This window comes from Propithecus coquereli, unplaced genomic scaffold, assembly GCF_000956105.1.
Source record: "Propithecus coquereli isolate 6110/MARCELLA unplaced genomic scaffold, Pcoq_1.0 Scaffold11, whole genome shotgun sequence".
NCBI lineage: Eukaryota > Metazoa > Chordata > Mammalia > Primates > Indriidae > Propithecus > Propithecus coquereli.
In genome coordinates, this window is record NW_012134969.1 from 5,463,541 (window position 1) to 5,489,462 (window position 25,922).

The following is a 25,922-nucleotide window of genomic DNA, read 5'->3' on the forward strand; positions in this document are numbered from 1 at the left end:
TACACTATCTAAGAAAAAATGAGAGAAGACTCAAGTAAAATCAGAAATGCAAGAGGAGGCATTATATTAATAACTGATGCCACAGAAATTAAAAGGATAAGAGACAACTGTGAATAATTATATGTCAACAAATTACATAACCTAATGAACGCATAGATTCCTAAAACATACAATTTACCCAAACTGAATCATGAAGAAATAGAAAATCTGAACACACCTACAACTAGTAAGGAGATTGATTCAGTAATCAAAATCCTGCCAACTAAGAAAAGCTCAGGGTAAGATGGCTTCACTAGTGTATTCTGCCAGACATTTGAAGAATTAATGCCAATTCTTCTTAAACTCTTTCAAAAAATTGAAGAGGATGGAACGCTTCCAAACTCACTTTGTAAGGCCAGCATTACTCCTATATCAAAGCCAGAAAAATACACTACAAGCAAAGAAAACTACAGGCCAATATCCCTGATGAATACAGATACAAAAGTCCTCAACAACATATAAGCAAACTGAATTCAACCACACTTGAAAGGGATCATATACCATGACCAGGTGGGATTTAATCCTGAGCTTCAAAAATGTCTCAACATATGAAAAACAATCAATGTGATACCACATTAACAGAATGAAGGACATAAATCACAGGATCATATCAATAGATGCAGAAAAAGCATTTGACAAAATTTATCACTCTTTCATGATAAAAACCACTCAACAAACTAGGAATAGAAGAAAATTACCTCATCATAATAATGGCTATATATGAAAAGCCCACAGGTAACATTATATTCAATAGTGAAAAACTGGAAGCTTTTCCTCTAAGATCTGGAACAAAGCAAGGATGCCCATTCTTACCATTTCTATTCAAGATAGTACTGGAAGTCCTAGCTAGAGAAATTAGGCAAGAAAATGAAATAAAGGGCATTCAAATTGCAAAGGAAGAGGCTATCTATGGCCACAGATGATATGACAGTGTATACAATATACAGAAAATCCTAAAAATTCCTCAAATTTTGAATAAAAATTTAACCGCTAGAATAAACAAATTCAGTAACATTACAGGATATACTTAAAATTCAGTTGTCGTTCTATACACTAACAATGAACAATCCAAAAAGGAAATTAAGAAAAAAACACCATTCACAATAGCATCAAAAAGAATAGTCAGGAATAAACTTAATCAATGACGTGAAAAACTTGTATACTAGAAACTATAAAACTTGCTGAAATAAAGGCAACACAAATAAATGCAAAAACTTCCTACATTCATGAGTTGGAAGACTTAATATTGTTAAAGTGTCCATAAAAAAGAAGGAAATCCTGGCATTTGCCACAACATGGATGAACCTTGAGGATATTACGCTAAGTGAAACAAACCAGTCACAGAAGGACAAATATTGTATGATTCCACTTATACAGGTATCTATTAATAAAATAGTCAAACTCAAGGGAGCAGAGAGTAGGATGGTTGTTGCCCAGGGCTGGAGGGAGGGAAAACAGGTAGTTTCTGTTCAGTGAGTATAGACGTTCAGTCCTGCAAGATGAAAGAGCTCTGGAAATCTGTACAACATTGTGATTATAGTTAACAATACTGTACTGCACACTTACATATCTGTTAAGAAGGTAAATTTCATTTTGTTCCACAAAATGAAAAAAAGCAGTCAAATCTTGTAGGAATGCAGAACATCACAGGTGAGACAACAGGGCTTCCGATGCTTTTATTAGTTTACTTTGATAATAAAATGTCCTTCCTATGTCTGTTGTCACTGGAATAGTATTTACTGGAAGCAGCCTCTTCGGAGCCCTCTACACCTGTCTTTGCCCACCAGGAATCTACAGTTAGCTTGACAGCATAAGGAGTCTAATGTCAGGTTTACCATGGAAAGACTCTTTACTGTGGCACAAGGAACTCGAAAACACTGGATACAGTCGGTTTCTTATGACAGTTTCCAGAAGAAAAGGTCACAGGTTGGACAGGCTACCTGCTGGAAGGGCTGTCAGTACACACAGCATGCCCTGAACCCTGAAATGGAAGTACCCATATCTGTGTGACCAGGGCTGAACAATTCTAAGCTCTTTTTTTAAAGTCTCAAATTCCCATGAGCACCTCATACTTCCTGCCTCACCTGTGGTTCTGACCTCAGGCTAAAAATGAAAATAGTCTCTTTCCTCGTAAACATTTCCCCAAAGTAGATAAAGAGGCTGCTTCTTTCTCAGCACTTGCTCACTTGCATCTGTCTGTCTGTCTCTCTTTCCCTCTTCCTTATCATCAGCTGAGTCTCAATCCAGCTTCTCCTACACTTAGATTCATGATTACGGACCCAACAGCTACTCCTAAGGGCCACAAGCTGGCATGAACATTTTCCCTGAAAATTACCTGTGGAGGGAATGGGAGGTGCCTTCCACTTCCAATGAAGATTTATCAGGTGCAGTTAGCATGGTTCGGAGACTGGATTCTGCCTACACAGGAAGTGTGGTCTGAGGGGACCAGCAACAAAGGCATCACGTGGGAGCTTGCTCAATAGACAGAACCATACACCCCCACCCCAGACCTGCTGAATCAGAACCTGCATTTTAACAAGACCCTTTGATGATGTGAATATACATTAAAGTTTCAGAAGTCCTGCTATAAATCTGAATATATTTTGGGACGAGACTGTGGAAAGGGCCATTTACAGAGTAAATAAATAATATTAATTGAATACATATTTTTTGAATGACTGAGTGATTTGCTTTCTTTACAAATAAGAGGAATAAATAAATCCAATTACTATACGTACAGGGCCTTAAAACATCAATGAGCTTAATGAACCTTCAGCAGTAAAGCTTAACTCCATATTCTTTTTCTTTGTATTTTAATAAATCTGCTTGCACGAGACAACTTTAAACTGTATCAGTGACAAGTAGGTGTGTTTTCATAACTTAATATATAGTAATAAACCCCCCACCACCACCACCAAAAGGAGGAAGCAGGGTATAAAGCAAGTGTGTGTCTCAACAGGTGAATCTAGTATGATGTGAAGAGAATTTAAGTGCCAGGGCCCTCACCTGCCCAGGCTTCTTCCAAGGACCAGGAACTTACTTAGTCAAAATTTTGTTCTCTTTTCTTACAGATAGCTTCAAAAATTATGTAACCTTAAAACTCTAGAAAACATGAACCATCTATAATTTAATTAATTGTAAAACCTATTTTTAAGTTTGGCATATACATTTTTGAAGTCCTTTCAATACTCTAGGAAATACTTAGAATTATATCGCTACCATTCAATCTACAAATGAAAAATATGTAAATTTATGTCTTTTACCAAATTTAAGAAGTCTTCAGCATTATATCCTCAGGTGCTTTTTTGGCACTGCTCACTTGTTCCTTCTTTCTGGGACTTCAATGGCATGAATATTAGAGCTTTTGTTATAATCTCACATGTCGATGAGGCTCTGTTCATTGTTTATCATTATTCAATTTTTTCGTTGTTCAAATGGGATAGTTTCTATCTTTATGTCTTCCAGTTCATTGATTCCTTCTTCTCTCCCTTTTATTATGCTTTTGAGCCCATCCACTGAGCATTTTCAGTTTTTGTATTTTCAGTTCTAAAATTTCTGTTCGGTTCTTCTTTATATTTCCTTGCTGAGCCTTTTATTTCTTTGCTGAGCTTTCTATGTCTTCATTTATTTCAAGTGTGTAATTGTTTGTTGAGCATTTTTATCATGGCTGCTTTAAAATCCTTGTCAGATAATTCTGACAGGCATCCCAATGTTGGCAGCTGTTGCCACTTTTCATACAATTTGAGATCTTCCTGGTTCTTGATAGAACAGTGATTTTCAAATGAAACCTGAACATTGTTATATTATGCTCTGAGACTTTGGATCTTATTTAAACTCTCTGTTCTAACTGGCCTTTTCTGATCCTGTTTCAACGGGGGAAGGGAGGACATCACCTAATTATTGCCAGGTGGAGACTGAAGTCCAGGTTCCCACTTGGCCTCCACTGCCACCCCAGTGGGAGTTCCTTGTTATTGCTGGGTTTGGTTGGAGTCTCTGGCTCCCCACGTGGTCTCCTAAGGCACTGAGCTGAGGGTGGCTCATTACTACTGGGCGATGGGGAAAGTCCTCAGTCTCCACTGGGCCTTCTCTATCACAGCTCCAGCAGGAAGGGGAAGGGGCACAAAATTTTTGCTGTGTGAATGTGGAAGTCTACCTAGGTGGTCTCTGATACCATCCCAACAAGAGAATTGTTACAGCCTCTGGAAAGCAAAAGAAAGCCTACACTCCCTGCTTAACCTTCCGTGGCATGGGTATGAGAGACAGAGGGGCACAGTTTTTTCTGTGGTTTTGTGAAGTAGAGAAATCAGCATCTACAAATTTTTTGTCTTGCTTTCTTGTCCCTTTCTTACTTTTCTAGCTAGAGAGAGTAAGCTTCATTAGAGGCTTTGTCTGTACTCATTGCTATTCCCAGGTTGTAGGTTTCTTGAGCATCAAGTCTCGGATACATGAGACAAAAAGAAAATGTAGGGAACTCATCCTCAGGTCATTCCTCTGGTTCTGATGTCCCTAACCAGTCTATCTCCTCTCCACCTTTCGGAATCCTCTTTTTTTTTTTTTTTTTGAAACACGGTCTGGCTTTGTTGCCTGGGCTAGAGTGCTATGGCGTCAGCCTAGCTCACAGCAACTTCAAACTCCTGGGCTCAAGCAATCCTCCTGCCTCAGCCTCCCGAGTAGCTGGGACTACAGGCATGTACCACTATGCCCGGCTAATTTTTTCTATATATTTCTCGTTGTCCAGCTAATTTCTTTCTATTTTTAGTAGAGACAGGGTCTCACTCTTGCTCAGGCTGGTCTTGAACTCCTGACCTCAAGCAATCCTCCCGCCTCTGCCTTCCAGAGTGCTAGGATAACAGGCGTGAGCCACCATGCCTGGCCTGGAATCCTCTTGTATTTCTTCTATATCCAATGCCCAGGGTTTTTAGTTGTATTTAGTAGGAGGAATAGAGAAAGTACATTTACTCCAATTATCTGAAAGTAGAAGTCTACATTTTTAATTTAGATAGCTATTACCTAATTGCCTTCTGTAGATGTACCAATTTATATGTCAGTTGAACCAACTACATTTCTGCAGAGTTGACATTGTTTTATGACGTTGGTTTTCATTGCAGAAATTGTTTTTGCCCTTACACCTAAATTAACCTGGTCATAGGGGTTCCACACTTGCCATTTTAGTCAACTTAAGATTTTTTAAGGGAAATTCTTCCTTATAGGATAGAAAAGAAGTAATGATGTTCAGAAGTGAGCTTGCTGTAGATGCCTCCTTCTCTCCTTTGCCTCTGACCCAGCTCCTGTTCATCTAATTTGAAGGCTATTAGTGAAATATTCTAAGCCTTCTCTGCCTACAGAGTTCTACAAAGGGAATTTTATTCCAATTCCTGGTATCTCCTTTTAATTTATTCTAAGTCAGACTATATTCAATAAAACTCCCTTGACATTTGTGGTATATTACTGGGACTATTTCCTAGTCTATTTCCCTCACCATGTTTGCTTCTTTTTGTCAGTTTTAGTCAGTATTTTGGAGGGTATTTCCATCTGGGTATGCGTGTGTAGGAGGGTGCCATCATTCAAGGAAGCCTCGAGTGGTCACTTTTTATAAGTAGCTTTTTTTCAGAGGCAGAAATAAGCCAATATACATGAAAAAACTAAGGATGGGCAACAGCAATTTTGCCAGATGTGTATCCACTTTCACTTGTTTCAGCCCTCGCACTTGATTCTAGAACTTTATTTTCCAGACTTGTTTGTCTGGTAGTTCTTAAATGTTACTTTCAACACTGGTGTGAACAAACCATTCCAAGAACAAGAGGGGAGTAAAATTAGGAAGCCCTACCATTTAAAATAGGAATACAAGTAAAACACCCTCCCTCAGGTAAAGCTTATTGCCATTAATACGCAGTCCCCATAAGGGTTTTTGTTTTAATTCAACAGCTGAAGCTCCTGCTTTTCTCTACAAAGAAACCCATACACATGAAGCAGAAGTATTACCTCCTTGTCAAACTCAACAGAGGGTATGTGTATAGATATATAAAAACTTCTGATAAAATATTTGTTCATAGATATTTTGGAGAAAAAAGAAATACAAAAAAATGTTAACTCTACGTAATATCACCTAGCTATAAACTACTTTAAATATTTTCAGAATATTTTGCTCTGGTCTCTTCTATATTTTCCTATTTTTTTTTCTTTTTATAAAATGGACTCATACCATAAATACAATTTTGAACCCTGCTTTATTCACTTAACATAATAATGTGTTTCCGCATTTGGTTAAGTGGTCTTTAAAATCACGAGTCTTTAATGGCTGCAATAATATTCCACCTTATGAAAGTGCCATAATTTATTTAAATATTCTTCTATTTGAGGATATTTAAGTTTTTACATTCTTACCATTTTTATTATAATAACACTGCAATGCAATATCCTTTTACATAAATCTTTGACTTTATTTTCTCTCTGGGTGAAATGCTAGAATCTGGATTACTGGATTGCAGCACTAGGCTCCCTTCTAGAGCTGGGAACACTGTTGTGGGTCAGGGTCAAATTCACTCTTGGCCACAGCACTTAGAATGGACTGCAGATTCTGCATCCCTCAGGCAAGATACTGTTGGGGTATCCGTTAGACTGCTTATTTCCCTCAGGCAAGATATTGTTGGGGTACCCGTTAGAGTGCTTATTTCCTGTGCAGTGATGTGGCCAGGCAAGCCTAGAGCTCTTCCAGCTTGCCCAAAGATGTATTTGCCTCTCCTGCTCCTTGGAAAGGCTGCTGGGAACCAGGGAAACTGAGTCGTATGTGTTTACTTCTTGTGGTTTGTACTCTGCCTGTTCTCACCACTAGCATAGTGAGGACCAAAATGAGAGTGTGAGTCAGTAGAAAGGTGAGAAACATTTTTTTGTAGAAAGCCCTGCTGCTAATTTAATTCAGGACAAATAAAATAGTTTCCGTGCTATAAAAAATAGCATTTTTAAAACAAAACTGGGAACACTATATCTCTATGTAAGTAAACTTTTATGATTTTTTTTTTGGCTCAAATTTCGGCACTACATAGTTTCACTACACTGATTGTGATGCTTCACTTCTGATCACATGTTGCAGTCAATAAGGCAGATTTGAAGCTGTTTTTTCCTTTTTCTTAATAAATTTTGTAAGTTATTTAATTGTAAAAATGTGGCTTATCATAACATTATATTCTTTAAAACAAGAATGCTTTCCATTGCCACCAAGACAAATAGCAGTAACTTTATAGAAAGAAGCACTCATCTATCAACCTACTTTGAAACACCAAATTTCCATCAGCTGTTTGCTCTTCTTGGAGTAGCCTTAGCAGGAAAGGATTTACATTTTACTTATTCAGGTCCCTTGTTCAATTTTCTATTGAGGTATTAGAGTTTTTTTCTTCTGGATTTGAGAAAGCCATTTAAATACTAATGATATTAACCCTATGTCTATCACATTGTTGCAAATATTTTTCCCAGTTTTCATTGCCACCTGATTTTATATATGGTGGATTTCTTTTTTATCATTCAGAAATATTTAAATGTAGTACCTAAAAATATTTTACTTTAACACTTGTTTCTTTATTTTCTTAATTAGGACACTGTCCTAACCCCCAAATTACACACACACACACACACACACACACACACGTTTCATTAATTATATTTTCTACTTCTAGTTTTATTATAAACTTAATGTTTTTTATTTTTAGTTTTATTATAATTTTAAATAGTGATCAAATATCATTTTTGAAAAGTTATTTGATTCTTCATTGATTTTGATACCACTTTTATCACAAAGTAAATTACTTCATATACTAGGTTTTTTACAACTCTTCTAGTTGTACCACTGCTGATTCTTAGTTTACTAGGTGTATCATAAATTTAATATCTTGTAAAACAATTCTTCTATATTATCATTTACTTTTTCTTTTCCTCAAAATTGTAAGTAGCTCACCCATTTCTTCTTCTAGATGAACTTTAGATTCAATAATTCAAGTTTCAAAATTTCTAAATAAATTTCAGAATAATTCAAGTTAGATTTTAAACATTAGATTTAAATTTTATGAATATTTAAGATAACATTTATAAGCAGTAAATACGTAAAAGGCATTCAACCTCACTAGTAACCATGGAATTGCAAGTTATTTGCCAACTAATAAGTAGGTAAAAAATTTTAAAGATTGATAATGTCCAGTGTTGGTATTAAATAAGAGTGACATGGGCATTTTTATAGACCATTGGTGAGAAAGGAGATTGATACAGTTATTTTAGAGGAAATGTCTCAGTATCTATCAAAATGCAAAATGTGAGTACCATTTGATTCAACAATTCCCCTTCTAAGACTCTATCCCATAGGCATTCTTATGCAGGTACATAAAGATGTAAGGTAGTTCATTGCAGCACGCTTTGTAATAACCCCATATTGTAATCCACATAAAAGTTCACCTGTAGGGGAATGATAAAATAAATTATGAAGTATCCATAAAAGGAATATAGCTATTAAAAAGAATGAAGTAGATGTATATAAAATAATATGCAAAAATCTCTTAAGATATATTACTAAATAAAAAGATAAGTTTCCAAACAGTATGACCAACACCGCATCCATGCACCCAGTGCTAGATGAGCTCTTCCTGCCTGCGCTTACAGACTTTGATGGTATGTTGTGCAGGACAGACAGCTCTACCACCTAGGATGGATTTTATTCTTCTCTCAGCACCACCCTCTAAACAAGGATGGTAAATTTCTGTGAGCTGTAGTCTATGAATATGTTAAAAAACAGTTGTTACAGAGAAGATCTCCCACAGTATTCCAACCATGTCAATCACACCACCCACAGGAGATGATTGCCCAGGCCTTCTGAGGGGTATGGAAATGCAATGTTGGCCAATAATATTTATTCTCAATTCAGTTCCATCAGCCTGTAATCAACAGAAATTCCGCTAGAAATCCTACAAAAGGATTATCAGTCTTATTTTCCACCAGTATAATGTTTTTATTTTTATGTGTCACCACCAGTATGGAATGTGGAAGTGGAAAGTTAGGAGAGGCTGCATCATGGTCTATCAGCCAGATGACACTATAAACATTATTTTGTGTTTAAAAGTAAAGTCCAAAATGTAAAATAACAATGCTAATGGGCGAAGGAGGCCATAAACACAAAACATATATGTGGGCACACACAACTCTCAGAACACTTTTCTACACCATGGTGGGTGTATCTGCTGCTTACTAACGAAGCACGGTGGCTCTCCAGGGTTTTAATTCCCCCCAAGGACCAAGAACCCATTTATTGTGTGTTTGTGCAGAGAACAGGGAAATGTTTCTATGGCAGCTGCTCTGAAGCACAGAAGCAAAGGGAGAGGAAGGAATGAAGGGAAGAATTAAGGAATACAGAAAGGCTGAAATCTGGGTAGAAATAAAGGTAAACAGTGAGGGATAAACAGGGGATTAATACCTGTGAAATGATGAAGGAGCATAGACTCCAAAAGGCGGTATAAGAGAAAACTCTATAAATAATCTGTGGGAAATGGAAGCTCCACTGGAAAAGACATTCAGCATAGTTTTGTTCAGACTTAAAACTAGGATTTAGTGCTACCAGAAAATAGTAGGTAAGCATGACAGCTTAGGCCATTTATCACAGATATCATTTCTACTGATAAGCATTTCTTTGTTTGAACAAATGCCCGTTATAAAAAACAAAGCCTCAATTGTATTAACAACTCAGCATCTAATGATGGTCCCTCTAAAGAAACGTAGGAAAAAATATAATATAGAAAGAATCATTATATGACTTTTTTTGTGTTTTGATGGAGATAAATGTGCTAGAATAATATCTCTCAGTGTTTATTTTAAATGTAGAAATTTATGTTCGGTTTGTATATTTCCTGTAATTTTCAGGTGAGAAGTAGGAAATGTTTAAAACTGTACAGTATCAGTAAAACATGATGTATATCAGGATTTTGTTGGCTCTTGTCAGCTACTCATAACAAGATAAGACAGCAAAGGAATCTTGCAGTTTCATTAGTCTTGCAGTTAGAGCAAGTGTGTCTGAGTGGGTGTGTACGAGTGTGTGTGTGTGTGTGTGTGTGTGTGTGTGTGTGTGTACGCACATCCGTGCATGGGTGTGCTATAGTGGGCAAAGCATAATACTCACTCTGACCTCAATTCAGGGGCAAAAGAAAACTAGAGAGTTTCAGGAACCAGGGCAACATGCAGAAAGTGAGCCAGCAGTCCTCGGAAGCCCTCCTGCAATGGTCAGCACGCAGCTACCTATGAATGGAGAAGCAGCAGGCCTCTCTCCTGGGACTGGACTGCTGGAGTAGCCCAGCTCAGCAGAGCTAGCGGGGACCTCATTCCTAGTGTGGAGACCAAATGACTGAACAAGAAGAGAATTCTGACCGACCTACACCACCTCAGGCTGCCTGAGGCTTGGGAACTCAGGCACAGAAGTTTTGCTGTTACTAACAGGCACCAAATGGCAGAGCTGACAACGGGTTATGAGTACGGAGTACTACACCCGGGGTCATGCAAATTACAGTAACACAGCAAACACCATCGAAGGGTCTCCCACTAGCAGTAGTAGTAGCGTAATATCACATCCAGTTTCAAGGGATAGAATCTTCTCAAAGGTGAAGTTTTCTGATTTAAAGTCTGTGGTTAATCACTGTTTCATGGAATCACAGGAATGTTAGGTAAGGACCAGGAGGAAGGGGAAACAGGGGCAGAGGCAAGGTAAGGGAGATTGGGTAGAGATACTGCTGATGGGCAATTAGAGGAGGGTAAGAAAACCACAAATCAAAGAGATGGCCAAACCACAGAAAGAAACACCTTGGGGCAGGCACACAGATGAGCTGGCAGGACCTTAGGTGAACTGCTCTCATTAACATAGTAAAAATCATACCCACCAGGGCCATGACAGTTTACAAATGTCATGGCAACCCCTGTAAGTTACCCTATAAGGACAAGTTAAGGAGGGTCCCCCAGTTCCAGGAAATCTCCAACCCTCTTCCCGCGATCAAAGTGAATATTTGCCCACCATTTAGCACACCATAAGACGTAGACCTAAAAGTAGAAATGTGTTCAAAACCCAGGGTCTTCTCCACTGTGGAGACAGACCCATTCCCACTCCAGAGCATACTGTGCTTTAATAAACCTTCCTGTTTGGCTTGCTCATTCATTCTATTGACTCTGTACCAGTAACCACCCTTTGGTCCTAAGAACCAAGAACCAGGGAACACAACACGAACCCGATCCCGACAGGAAGATGATTCTGGAAGAGCCAGCAGACCATCTAGTGCCTGCCCAGGCTCCAGTGTAACCTACCGTTTGACTCTGAGCATCATTGCTCCACCCTCCAGAGCCTGGATTTTCTCATCCCAATAGTCTCTATGGCCCCCTCTGAAAACTCTTAAAGCCCATGAACTTTCGTTATGAAGCCCTTATTACAAATATTCTCTTAGTAAAATTATTTTGACACTCTCAATTATTCAACAAATTGAAAGGAAATAATCACACTCCAAATGAGATGTCCAGAACATTACAGCTTGCTTCACAGAAATCCTTTGAAAAGTAGACACAGCAATAGTACAGATCCAAGAAGGCAACTCAGGAAGGAACAGTGCTAAGGAGGTCAGAAGGAGGGAGTTCAGTCACTGAGGGAATGCCAGGACACAGTAAACAATTACTAGGCAGGAAGCCACAGCTTGGAAAATCAGCTAAGAAAAAGGGAGGAAGAGAGGGAGGAAGGGCAGGCAAGCACACATTTCATGTCACATGGTGCACTGGGGAAAACAGGACCATGAGTGACAGGTTTGGACCATAAGTCCTGTCATAGCTCAATCTGCAACTTTGATCAAGTTACAATTTTTTGAGCTTTGGGTTCTTATCTATAAAATGAAGAGTTGGGATTGTTGAGATGACAGTTAAGGATAAATGGACTTTGCACATAATTAGGCAAATAAAGCAGAGCCACATACGACATGGACCTAATTTTATGGAGAAACGTGTGCCCTTTCTAATGGGACTGTTGGGTGTCCTACTATATAAAGCCCAGTGTGTTCAGTTCAGAGCTCCTTGTCTTTCATGGAATTCCAATCCTGACACAATGCTCGTATCTTAGATTTTTTCAGAATCAATTTACCAAGAGCTCAAAATATTCCACGGAAGTCTTTGAAATGAACAAAGCAGGGTTAATCTCTTATGCCTTGTTCAACTGGCAAACCACCATTTAAAGAGAAGAAGCTGTTTGCCACAGATGATACAGGAAATTAAGGAGGACTCTCAGAAATACTGGTCGCTAAAGGAAGGGGGAAAAAATCAATAGTATGTCTGTGAGCCTTTGTCCCCTGAAGGTCTGCAACCCACAAACATCCAGAGGCAGCCAGCTCATGGCCCTTCCTATTCACAGACACTGATATAGCAGGAGGCAAATTCAGAGTATATGTAGATTATATTTTTCTGACCTCAGTGGGCAGTTGCCACATTGGAATCTAAGACTTTTAAGAACAGCACTCTAAAAAATGCTCATTGATTGTCTACGCTTTATCTATGGAAATTTTCAAACCACTTTTTCATCTACTATTTCTCCCCTCTTACTAACAGCTGCCCCCCTCAAATTTACAGTATAGTAAATCTCTAATGGCTCCTTCACAAATAATCTGAAAATGACAGACACGTTTCACCTTTGTCCTGCCAGGATTTCACAAGATTGAGAACATAGGTTTACTTTGAAAACTATCATTACAAAACCATTCTCATCTGGCAAAAGGAAAGACCCCAATCATAATTTTCTGCTGAGAATCATTAGAGAAAACCAAAGCCAAAGCAGGGAAAGGGGGCAGAGAGCATCTCTAACCTACAAAAGCACAGCCCACTTTGTTCGATGCATAAACTCATAGCCTGCTTTGTTCAACTTGTCCTCTAAAGAGGATATATGGACTAGAAATTTTTTATTGCCACAGCCTCATTCCACAAAATAAGACTACATTTACTCATCTTTCTGGAAGGCCAAGAAATAATGATACATCTTGTAAATATAGGTTGGTTACTTCAGGGAGGGGGGTAGGAATTAATTTCAAATCTATCACATAGATTCAAGCTATTTCCTATGAGATTTCATACTAGGCCACAGCACTGGAAGCCATAATTTCCATATTTATTGAAAACAGCATCTCAGCCAAAGTGGTGCATTGTGTCCGCACAGTGAGACCTTGCCCAAGGAAATAGAATTAACTCACACTATCATCATAAGTGTCTAGGGTCTTTTTCAGAAAACTATATTTGACCCCCTAATTCAGACAAAGTTTCCTTAAACGCATTGAGCTTTTGCAAAGACTATAATTTAAAGAACTGGTTTCTAACCTAATAAACTTTCTTGCCAACTAAACCAAAAAGTTTAAATCTGTGCAGTACATAGTGATAATAGAATCAAATGGCTGTTATTTTTTTAATCCTCGTACCTCCCAGCAGCATTGCTGTGTCTTTATTTATTTATGATTATGTATTTTATTCTCCAAGGTTGTTTCACAATCTGTTTATATAAACTACGTTCGTGTGTGTGTTTATGTATGTGCGTTTGTGTGGGTGGGGCGCAGACTCATCTAACTTCAGACTGTTATGAAATAGCTGATGATAAAAGATGCTGTCCATGTGTAATATATGTAAATATTGACTTTTAAAACTACTCTTGATGGATGGCATTATGTAATTCATTGTGGCTTCAGGCTCAGATTAAAACTTTCCACAAATCTGGTTATTTTGTTTTAGTTTTCCTTTGTTCTAGGAGTAGTAATATCTTTTTGGGAACTATAAACAGCAAAGAATTGGCATGTACATTTACCAGAAGATAAAAAAGTGACATATACAAACTTTTTCACTAAGAGAAAAAGTGTGGAAAATTAAGTAAAATTAATTAATGAGAACAAACTCGTTACTGTTGTACATAACTGTTAAGGACCCAAAATTTTCTTAAGAAGTTTTGTACTTAAGATACATTGACGTAAGGCTAAGATCACCAGTACCTGATTTGATTCATATTTATTAATTGAAATGAACTGAAAATAAAAGGCATTGATTGGGCAGTCTGACTCGGGGGCAAGCACTTAATCTTTAGGGGTGACAATCAACCTCCCCTAACACATCCTATGGTGTCACTGGATAGACCATGAGTCTGACCCAGTGTTGTTTTTATGTTTTAAAAAATAGACTTCCCATCTGTAAGTGCTTTATCTAGAATTTTTTTCAATGTTGTTTTAAATAAATTAAATATCTTCATCTATTGTTATTCTTGATATTATTATATAAAAATACATATTCTGGCCAATTTACAAAATTAATCTCAAAATATTTTCTCAATATTATTACATTAAAATTAGATTATATACCCTTGAAAAAGAGCATCTGTTTTTAATCTCTGAGTAGTTGAAACCATGCAATAAGTTTATGCCCTATTTAAAAATGTCATCTTTCTAAGCGAAAAAATTAAATTTCAGGTTGATCCTAATCATATCTACTACCATTGCTCCTCAGTTCCAGGATGCATGCTTGTTTCATATTTGAACATTTCTGAAAATAAGACGTATCTCAAAGTAGTATCTATATTAAATGTTATGTTCTCTCTTTTCCTTCTAAAACACCGTTAATGCATCCATCAATCCACGCTGGATCAGACATGAGAAAATACACTATGTTCTGCATGCCTACTACTTACCATGTTCTTCTAGATGCCTGATACACAGAAATATGTGACAAGCAGGCTCAGAACAATCGGCCGATTCCTTAGGAGACAATTTTTTTAGAGTGCTAAAGTGTTACTTGAGTAATATGAACCAATCAATTCAAATTTCATCATGTACTCTGAATTGGAAAAAAGTCTGCTCCCTCTTCCTCCACCCATCTACACAAAGAACACCTGCCCAGCATCATCTGTCTATCTCATTTGAATACTTCATCGATATTATCTGCTAAAATTGTAAAATAAAATAAGCACGGATGATGCTCATGCAGTAAAGAAAGTGACATATTTTATTATTTAAGATTTAAATCTTTTAATATCCCTCCCACCTACTTGCTTGATTTTGAAAACACACACACACACACACAAATAACCTACAGCAAAATCGACAATAAGTAAAACATAGAAAAAACTTTCACTATTTTTTTCCCCAAACCATTGATCCTGCCTGGGCCAAAGAAAGCAAATGACTTAGTGAACCTAAACATATATTACATTTTTATTAGCTAAAAGTCATTTCCCTTTATGCCTCCATTAAATAAATGTTGAGCAAATATTTACAGATTTGGAAAAGGCATCAAGGTATATCTGACCACGAAACCCCACATACCTTGGACCAGCCCTCAGCAAAGCCAGAAACCAAATCTCAGGCCTTTCTGTTTCCAAATCTGGCTTTACAATCTCAAAAATCCTGGGTTCAGAAAGGTAATTCAAGAAACTCCACAGCTAGTAAGAAACGAGAGCTAAATTCAGGCCTCCCTCTTCCATACCCCAGGGTTTCGTCCAAATTTGTTGAGAACCTACTCTGAATAAAGTGCTATCCCAGAGTGATGTACACAAGGATAAGACACGATCCTACCCTCAAGGCCCTTCACTCTCTATAAGGAATTATGTGATTTAAATCAATTCTTCTGAAATCAGAGATAAGAAGTAACAGAGTAACAGAAAATTTTTTAAAAGAAGTTTCATGTGCCTATAAAGATACTGCAAACTAAAAGAAGCTTTTCAGTTTGATAAAGTCCTAAAACATAAATAATCAAGATAAAAGTGACCATTATAAGTCATGTTAATATTTAATATTTATTGAACATTGACTACATTATCAGGCACTTTGTTAGGTGCTTTTCATCATTTAATCCACGAGATCATTAGATATAATCACCCTAATTTTACAGAAGAGGAAACAAAAAACCTAAAAGCGTTACTTAATAACTTACCCAAATTTACATATGCTAATAAACACTACAAAACTCAGCCTCCAATTTCAAAAGATCCTGCCATTATCCTACAAATAGGATAACAACTCTCTTACATACAAACACGCACACATACAAACACCCAGGTCCAGTTTTACCTGTCTCTCTTTATGGTCTGCTTGCTTTGATTCTCTCAAAATTTAATCAATATCGGGAAAGAGCTGGGAGCTGGAGGCTGAGAGAAATACTACCCATACCAAGTTGGTCATTGGTGATAAATAAATAAATCAATAAGATGATGAACAGGAAGAGTTTAAACAAGAACGTTTCCACCATGTTACACTTTAATTAATTGTGAACTGAAGTAATTATTGGGAAGGACAGTATTTTTAGAAAAGTAATTAAATTTAGTGTCACTGACACTAAGGTCATTTCAACAAAAGGATTTTCACAGTAATAGAAGCAGAACTTAGGGCAGAACTGCCCAAGAGATGGCCACAGGAGAATGAAAGACCAATTTGCCCCCATGTTCAAAGAGAAGAAAGTATAAACCCATTTCCCCAAGATTCTCCTGGGATTAGATTCCTTTACTTAATTAACTTCTCATCCATGATACTATCTAAAAAATGCGACCATGTAGTTTCCTGCAGATAACTTGCTGTAGCCTCAATAGCTCTGTTTATTGGAATTATCCATTTTCCTGCCTAATAGAGCCCAGAGTTTAAACTACCTTCACTTGAGCTGATATTCTAATTCCTCATACTACAGGTGTGTTTGTACCAAAAGCTATGGAATATTTATGTCCATGGTCATACAGAGTCCAAGGTAAAGAAAAATACAAGTAGCAAATGAAAAGGAAAAAACACTCATTTTACTGTCTTTCATAGTATTAAATAAAATAATTACAATTATGTGGGGGAAAATATTACCTATAAAAATTAATCCAAGCCATTTTTTAAAGAAATGATTTGAAGAATTGTTATCATAAACTGATTTACATGTTTATACCTGTTCTGTCTCACAGATGTGCAAGCTTCCCTACCATATTATAAGGTTCTTAAGGACAACGGTTAGATTCAGAAACCCCGTCTCCTACATGGGATGCCAAGGACTGAGGGTGGGTCCATAGTGTCTGTGTTCCCCACTGTCTACCTCCAGTTGTGAATGAACTAAGAAGATATTCTAATGATCAGAATGAGGTTAGTCACTACAGAGCCAGCAGAGCACCCCGTTCAACTATGGTAGATGCTTATTTAATATGAGCTGGACTAAACAGAAATAACATCAGTGTTACCCAATTACCTCCATTAACAACCAACTGAAACAAGCTTTGATGTATCTTCCAAATTGTTTGGTTTGTTTTCTCCTGTTAGAATAGCTACTATTTTAAAAGTTGAGGCACATGGTAATACTTAGCAAGAAGTAAATATTTAACCCAACCCTACTAAGTAAAGCCCTTTTTATATATAATCTGAAGACATCCTGGAGATAGATAAATACACACACACACACACACACTCACACACACAAATATACATACCTAAGCTGGCACTATGATGTAGTGCTATTTTCTACATGGTAGCAGCAAATCGAGATTTACACATCAGGAGAAAGCATTTATCCTCCATCATTCCATCTGCTGAAACACATTAACTTTCTCCTCTCTTTTTCTACCTCTTCGGTCATGTCTACCTTTACATTCAAAATACAGAAGCTGCTTAAGAGTACAGAATTTCACTAAACAGTCTTCTGCTTCCTATGCTGTCTCATTCCATTCCCATTGCAAAGCTTCTAAGTTGTTCGTCAAATCTAAAATCTCTCTCCTACTTTTCATCGGAGAGATTGATTGAGTTGATAAAAATAGAATCCCGAACTGTCACAGCTCTTTTAGGCATCTTAATTAATTGTAATTAGTTTTAAAATATTCAGTTCCTGATTTCCCATAAAACCAAGGGCCTCACACACATGTGAGCTGTCATTATTTCTTAACACCAGCACTTGTAATAGAAAGGTAACCATCCATTCTTTCCTGTGGTCTTTCATACTTTCAACCTTGATTAGGAGATGTGTCGCTGGTAAATAATTAAATTAATTTTACAGTGAGTGACATGTTTTGAAAGCTGCGAAGTATTTTATTCTGGGAATTTAAGCCAACCCTTGCTTTTCCCTAGATAGCTCTGTGTATGTCTACAATTATAAGTTGAAGCAGATTCTTGACTTTCCCATTAGCATTTAACAATTTATGAGCTTTTGATACCCCCAGGATGATTTTTAAATGATGATTTTAATTCCCCAATGCACCTAGATAACTAGAAAAATAATAGACAATAAATGAGTAATTTAGAGAAGGAATTTAACTAAGAATTTAAAGCTTCATCCAAGCTGAAAGTAATCAAAGAAACTTTATAATGGTCCTGAACTGACTGTAATATTCCCTTATAATATTAAAAGAATACATCAGCTTCAAATAACTTATTTCATGTAGACCACACAACTGTCCTATTATGCAGTAATCATTATATACAATTTAAAGATGAGAAAACCGAGGTTCGGATATTTTAGTTAAAACTGCAGAATTAGGAATTGCAAGAGTTGGCTTTCCCTTCAGATCCAGTCGCATTTAAAACCAGGGTCACAGTATTTGCGTCAAGCCCAGGTAGAATGTGAGTCCTCAAAGTTCTGACATTTACAGTACCTTGTGGTTATATCAAGCTTAAACCTAAAAAAATTAGCCACAGTTCAATTATTGCATGGATTATACAATTTATTTGGGTTCAATTTATCACTGACTACACACTGAGTAGGCAGTGATAGATAGGTCTATAATTTTTAACCATGACTATAAATAAAGACAGCAAATTTTAAGAATTAACTAATTAAAAAAATCAAATACAAAGAACTTTGTATATCGAATAATTTTCCCATTAAGAATTTGCCTAGGAAATTATCACAGAAATCAAAGAAAGAAAAATGTGTGCTTTTCTAAGTAAAAATTTTTACATAAGCTTCAGTTAGCATCATCCACTGTCAAAGCACAAATTTATACTTTCGTTTACTCCTGTAACCAAAGTTGATCAAAGAGACAATCAACCATATGCACTTTGTACATTCCATGTCAACAAACTTTCATTAAAATATCATTTAATTACCAACTCATTGGATGTTCCACACTCCATGAAAACTGAGTATTTGAGCAACAGGTTTGGCTGAATCCCTATTCCAAATTATTAAGTAGAACTCACTAAGGGAAGAGAATTAGAAAAGAAATTTTCCTTCTCAAACAGAATGCAGATTATACCAATTCACTGTTAAAATTCTGTATAAAGAAAAACAACTTTTATGATTACTATTAGAAATTTAGCTAATTATCAATTAGTTTCTACCGGGAGACAATTCTCCATCTTGAAACACCTTTTGTCTCAGACTGCCTTTGCGAGGATGTCTGTAAAGCAAACAGCCTGGGAGGATAAAGGATAAAGCTGTGTCCAGGACAAAAGATAGTTTTGTTTTCTGCCAGGGTCAGAAAGATAATGCCTTCCTCCAGGGCAAAGGCTGGGCAAGTGTGCCAGGAGCAGTTTATAAGATTGGTGGTTTCCTAGGCTCTGTGTTCCTCAGCTTTGACACAGACCCACCATGTGTGAAGCATCCCCTGGGACCCTGCATTATCCCCAAGGGAGCTGGGGACAAGAGGACTCAAGATGAGAGCATGAAGCCCGTGCTGCCTGCTGCGCCATGAGCAATAATGTCCCTAGTGTCTGACCCAGGAGTTTTGCATCTTCTGCTAGCATGTATGAAACAGGAAGGCTAACTAGTTAGCTTACAGGCAGGGTAAAGGCTCTCAGACCCTTCTGTGCTCTTGAGAGTTACCTATGATCAATTAAATAAGTGTCAGCAGATGTTGGCTAGCTCCAAGGTAAGGTTTTACTCCTCCCTCTGAAGCCTAGAACTCACAGCTGTCATCTGTGCTCATACAATTAGGGCAAAACCCACTAAAGAATAGCATCTTGGTACATGAAGTTCTTGGGATTGCCTGGCCACCTTACAGCTACTAAAATGAGGAATGTGCAGGCAGGTGAAGCAGGCTTCCCTTCTTTTTTTTTTTTTTTTCACAGCTGAAATAAAAGTTTAATGAAATAATACTTTGCTTACTGCATGGGGTCTGTACTGTTATTTTCTTTCTTTTTTTTTTTTTATTTCAGGGTATTGTGAGGGTACAAACATTAGGGTTACACTTTATGTCTTTGCCTCACCCAAGTGCGGGTTAAAGACATGCCCTTCCCCCCTACAGTGCTCCCAATGTCCTTTAGTTTCAGATTTACCCCCCCAATCCCCCTAATCCCTGGAGAGTATTTCTGCCATGTGATCGCGCTAGTGTTGATCAGTTAGTACCAATTTGCTGGCAAGTACAAGTGGAGCCCATTCTTCTGCTCTTGTGGTGCCTCACTTTGGATAATGGGCTTAAGTTTAATCCAGGAAAGTATAAGAGGCTTCCCTTCTGATGACCGCCCTTGGGTTATCAGAGCCCTCGTCTGTACACTGAGGACAAGCTACCCTTCTCGTGCCCTGAGCGATTACACACTGTCACTGGCCAACATGTACCTCCCTGCTGTCAATCAGCCTCCCTCACGGAGGCTATGGAAGAAAAGTGCACGTCTTAATCACGCTCTCCAGTTTGCCCCAGGGTGACACAAGCCAGACAGATTCTCAGGGCGCACTTTCCCTTCCTCACTTCCTCCTTCAGATACATGGATAGTAATCCGGCACATACAGAGCACTTCCCCATAATCACCGATGATCCTTCTTCCACACTGGAGATGCAGACAAACAGAATTTGTATTCTCTCTTCACAGAGACTCAATGAATTGGCCCAGATCTGGTAACCAATGACGACCAGACGCAAATTCGGGGCTTCTGACCATTCCATTCTCTCTACTTCCCAAAGCCCAAAAATCCAACAGACGGTTCAGCAAGTGGCACGGTACATAACATACTCCTGCTCGGCACCACCCTGGCCACTCTCTAACAGGCCCTGCAGCGGGCAGAGGAGCACAGCGGTTAGGGAGCAGGGTCGAGGACTGACTGCCTGGGATGTTTAAACCCTGGCCAGTCACTCATTAGTTGTGTGATCTTAGGCAACATATTTAACCTCTGTGTGCCTTAGTTTCATCATCATCTGTAAAATGAGGATAATAACAGCACATTTATTATACGATTATGTAAAGACTGAATAAATTAAATTAATTACTCCAAGCAGGCCTGTACTCAGTAAATATTATCAGTCACCACCATCGTTACCACTACAGCAGCTGTGAGTCCCCTTTGCACACCTGATCCCACCCTGGTTAGCAGCCCAGTTTTTGACTGTCAGGCCTGGTTATGAACTCAGGCGAACTTCCCCAGGCTCCCCATACCCAACCCTACAAAACAACACTCTAGGCCCACTCTGCCATCAGGAACAAAACTGTCATGGAGAATGTAACAAGTTCCACAAATATTTCTTGTTAAATGAATAAATGACTTGGTAAGACTTTCTCTTTCACAATATATATTCTGGAAGAGAAATGAGGCTTTGGGCTTGACCACTCCTACACCTCTTTTGTGAGTAAATCCAAGCGATAGGCAAATAATGACCTTCCTCCAAAGACATCCAGGATCTAGTCCCCAGAATCTGTGAATATATTAACTTACGTGGCAAAAAGGACTTTGCAGATGCGATTAAGGTTAAGGACCTTCAGATGGAAGATTATCTCGGATTGTTCAAGTAAACTCAATCTAATCACATCAGTCCTTAGAGCAGAGTATCTTTTCTAGCTATAGAGAATAGGAGAGATGGCAGCATGAGAAGGACCTGACCCCCCATTGCTGGCTTTGGAGATGGAAAGGGGCCACAAACCAAGGAATGTGTGTGACCTCTGGAGACTGGAAAATGCAAGAAAATGGATTTCCTCTGGAGTCTCCATTAGAGAACACAGCCCTGCAAACACCTTATTTTAGCCCAGTGAGAATCATGTTGGACTTCTGACCTTCAGAACTATAAGATAATGAATCTGTGTTGTTTAAGCCACTAAGCTTGTGGTCATTTGTTACTACAACAATAAAAAACTAATATAATCTCTCTAGATTCTTCCACTGGGGAAAGACCACAACCCAGTACTGGGCCCTATACTGGGATTAAGCAACAAGAAAGCACATACTTACTCACTAATTCATTCATTCATTGATTCACTCAGTGAATTTATTGAGCACCTACCACAGACCAGGTGCTGCTCTATGTGCTACCAAATCAACAGTGAGCCAGAGAACCACAGTCAGTTCCGCTCCCGGGCAGCTTATAATTCAGAGGTGAGAGAGAGAGACTAAAAAAGCCAATAAATAAATTAGACAATTGCAAACAGCGAAAAGTGCTATGAAGAAAATAAAACAGGATGATGAGAGAGAGAACACAGGGAGCAGAGCTGGGGGGACAGAAACCCCAGACTGAGTGGATGCAAGGCTCTCAAAGAAATGACACTTGCTGGCCAAGCAAATGTCCAAATGAGCTCATAAGGTGCTAGCTTGTGGCTGACCCAGCCTTCAAAAGGATGCTGGAAGAGCCGAAACACCCATTTTGAGAAACTGACATGACTTCTCGCTCCGAGGAAAAGTGCACTGTGTGAATTGCTACTCTCATTTTCCTGTCCTCACTCTTCACAAGCATGACTTTTAAGGCTTTATTTTTTAACATATTTTATGAACAGTGTAAAGGCGGCATTATCCCAGAGTCCCTGGACATCATTCTCTGTGAGAGCACTCAGTGTCTCCTTATCTGAATATGGATGTGGTTAGATTCCCGAGACAGCTAGATTGCTATTACTGTGATGGATTTCCCTGTGGCTGGCTGTGGCACGTATCAGTGACACCAGCCCCAACACCAAATCCACTGCTCAGGTTTAGACTTAGAGCATGAGAGCCTCTGCAGACCACAGCTGGCTCCATTGCACATTTAATTATGACAAAAATATCAAGGTAGAAAGGTAGCAAGTAAGTGTACAAAATTCTCTTTCCTGTCATATCATGTAGGAATGATGGTCTTTGATATCCAAATCACACAAGCAGAGAACAGGCCACTCAATTTATTTATTGCACAGTGCCTTGCTCTAATGTCTACAGTAAAATACTGAAAACAGCTCCAATTTTTAAGGACGTCATAGTCTCAATTATTACTTCTCACAATTACTCCTTTCATAGGTACATTATGAAAGTAAAACTAGCACATCCAAGTAATCTGTCTCAACCCAGAGTTCCAAGACATACATAAACAACCCGGAGCAGTGCAGTCTACCTTTTACACTCTGGTTGGAGTTTGTTCCACATACACCTTCCCGTTTGAGAAGGTGATTAAGCTGAGACACAAAATGATTCCAGTTCTGAAGCTATTCTAACCATTTCTGGTGTTTGAATTTACAAACAGACTTCAACAACATTGAGTGAGAAGGCTTTTGTGTTAGGGGTAGGGTGGGGGGGGCAGAGTTCGCACTTTGAGTAGTGATAATTCATTGACTCTGAGAATGGTGTTCAGGTTTTAGAGCCAGAATATCTGGATTTCCAACTTCACCATATAATAACTATATGACCTTGAAGAAGAGATTTTCCTGACCAAGAATCAATCCTATTTTTGTCTGTAAGTCGAGGTCAATAGTAACACCCACTCTGCCTGCTTCTGAATTCAGAATTACAAAATGAGAAAGATTTTGTAAACTATAGAACAAATAAAAAAGAGACTCTGTAAACTATAGAACAAATAAAAACCAAAACTCCCCTGGCCTCCCCACTCATGGTGTTACAAATATGTTGTATTTAAGGCAACAGCCTAAATCCCAGTTCTCTGTGCTCTAGCCGTGGATGTGCAGTAAGCCTGAGCTTTTCCTGGGATTCCCCCGCCTCAATTTCTTCCTCCAGGACTCCCTGGGTGGTGGGAATGACATCTACCAGACAAACAGACCTAGGGCCTACCACTGGACAGTCCTCCTCCTCAGTCTCTGACATTTTCCCTCAGCTCCACTGACCTTGGTCACTCTGCCACCCACATGTCACAATCAATACCTCTGACATGGCAGATGACTTCCTCTACAACACCAACCTCAAGGCCTAGCTGGCAGGAGGCCACTTCCACTCTTGTGCCTTGCTGTTTTATAACAGGGCTGCCAAGGCAGCACTGTTAGGTATCAATGACTAGGTCTTTGCAGGAGTCAGCAAACTTTATCTGCAAAGGGCTAGATAGTAAATATTTTAGCTTTTGCAGACTACATGTCTCTGTAGTACATTCTTCTTTGCTTTTTTAAAAATAACCCTTTAAAAATGTAAAAACAACTCTTAGCCCTTGAGCCCTATCAAAACAGCCACAGGCTGGATTTTTCTCAAGGGTCATAGTTTGTAGAGCCCTGTTTTACAACAGAGCCCTGGTTTATGCCATAGCGTACTTGTTTGTGTGAAGAGAAGTCTGTTGTTAGCTAGGGGAGTTGAGGGGAGGCTGGTTAGGTCAGAGGAGGTGCCTGGAACCGCTGAGCCCTTGGACATCCAAACCCTGCAGCACAGTCTGGTCCACGTTGGTAGATTTCTTTACTCATGGCTTTCTCTCAGGGACCTCGTCACTTCCCCTCCATCCAGACTCTTCTGGGGAATCCCAAGCCATGGGAGAGATCAGTGCATATATGAATTCCGAAAGTGAGTCAGGCTCAAGTTCTTAAGCTCAGGGATCCTGAGCTCTGTGTGAATCAAGCATGTGGCTTCCATGTCCCTAAACATTCTATGACAATTAGAAAGCTGCTCTGCCCCACAGCACAGGGGACCTCTGTGGTTGGAGTTACCTATGATCCAATCAAGCCCAGTAAAATGCATCTTTGAGCCAGTCAGAATGTTTTATACATTTATTAGCCACTATGATTACTATCAAAAAAGGAAGAAAAGAGAAAGAGGAAGAGGTAGGGGAGGGGAAGGGGAGGAAAAGGGAAAAGGGGGTGAGACGAGGAGGGGAGGAGAAATCATTGCAGAATATTTTCCCTGAATGCCATTTTCATCACAAAATTGTCTTCACCTGGTACTTACAACAAATCTATTAAATATTGTCATGTAATTCAAAAGCAAGATTCCCCACCATTTATAGTTTCTAAAGGACAGCTGCCTTTTGACAGTTTCCCCTCTAATTAGAAGACTTCACTTTGATTCTTCTTGATTCTCACATATATTCTATAAATCAAGGCCTCAATAAGCCTATAGGGTACCTAGCTGCCAATTATTAATAGCAAACAATGCTTCCTTAGTCCAAAAGTAAAATAGCAAATGGTGCCCCTTCAGCTCTGTGTCTTAGCACCATTTGGCTAACTAAGGTCCCTTTGTTGGGGAAAAAAAGCAGTGAGGGGTGGAAGCCACTTCTTGTTTCTGGCAGATCCAGCAGTGCCCAAGGACACACACAGTGAGCACAGCCAAGATTTCTCACCCCGACTTGAGCCCTTTGCCAGGTGCATGATAACACAGAGGCCCTGACTTAGGTTTTGAGCCAATCCACAGGCCAGATGAATTTAGCCCATTTTGTGCAGCTACTAGCAATATGCTAACATGCTGGCAAAGAAGTCTGTGATAACATTTATGGCAATGGTGGTGGTGATGGTGCCACCAATAAGACTTGCCAGCTGAAAGCCCTTGCTTATTATCACTTGAAAAGGGCTGATTTTGAGAGGAATTGAGATAGCATAGAGAGGTAGAGGGTAAAGCAGTCCACAGGGTTGATAATGTGGAGAATGGTGACTAAGTCATGAAAGATGTATAGCTCAGAGAGAAGAATGTTTAAAAAATGATCCTCAGTGGTTTGCCAGAGCAGACTGCTGAAGTCAAGGATGAATGTCTGCACCCTGCAGAGAATGCTGCATTCAGGAGGTCTACACTGTAAGACAACTTAACTTCTTCGATGGCAGGCAGGAAGG

At 38.8% G+C, this 25,922-nt stretch overlaps 1 protein-coding gene across 1 annotated transcript in view; it reads right to left on the bottom strand.

The window, feature by feature from the left end:
- Positions 1-25,922, bottom strand: part of ENOX1 (ecto-NOX disulfide-thiol exchanger 1) — a 609,648-nt gene that overhangs the window by 453,419 nt on the left and 130,307 nt on the right. The window lies entirely within an intron of this gene.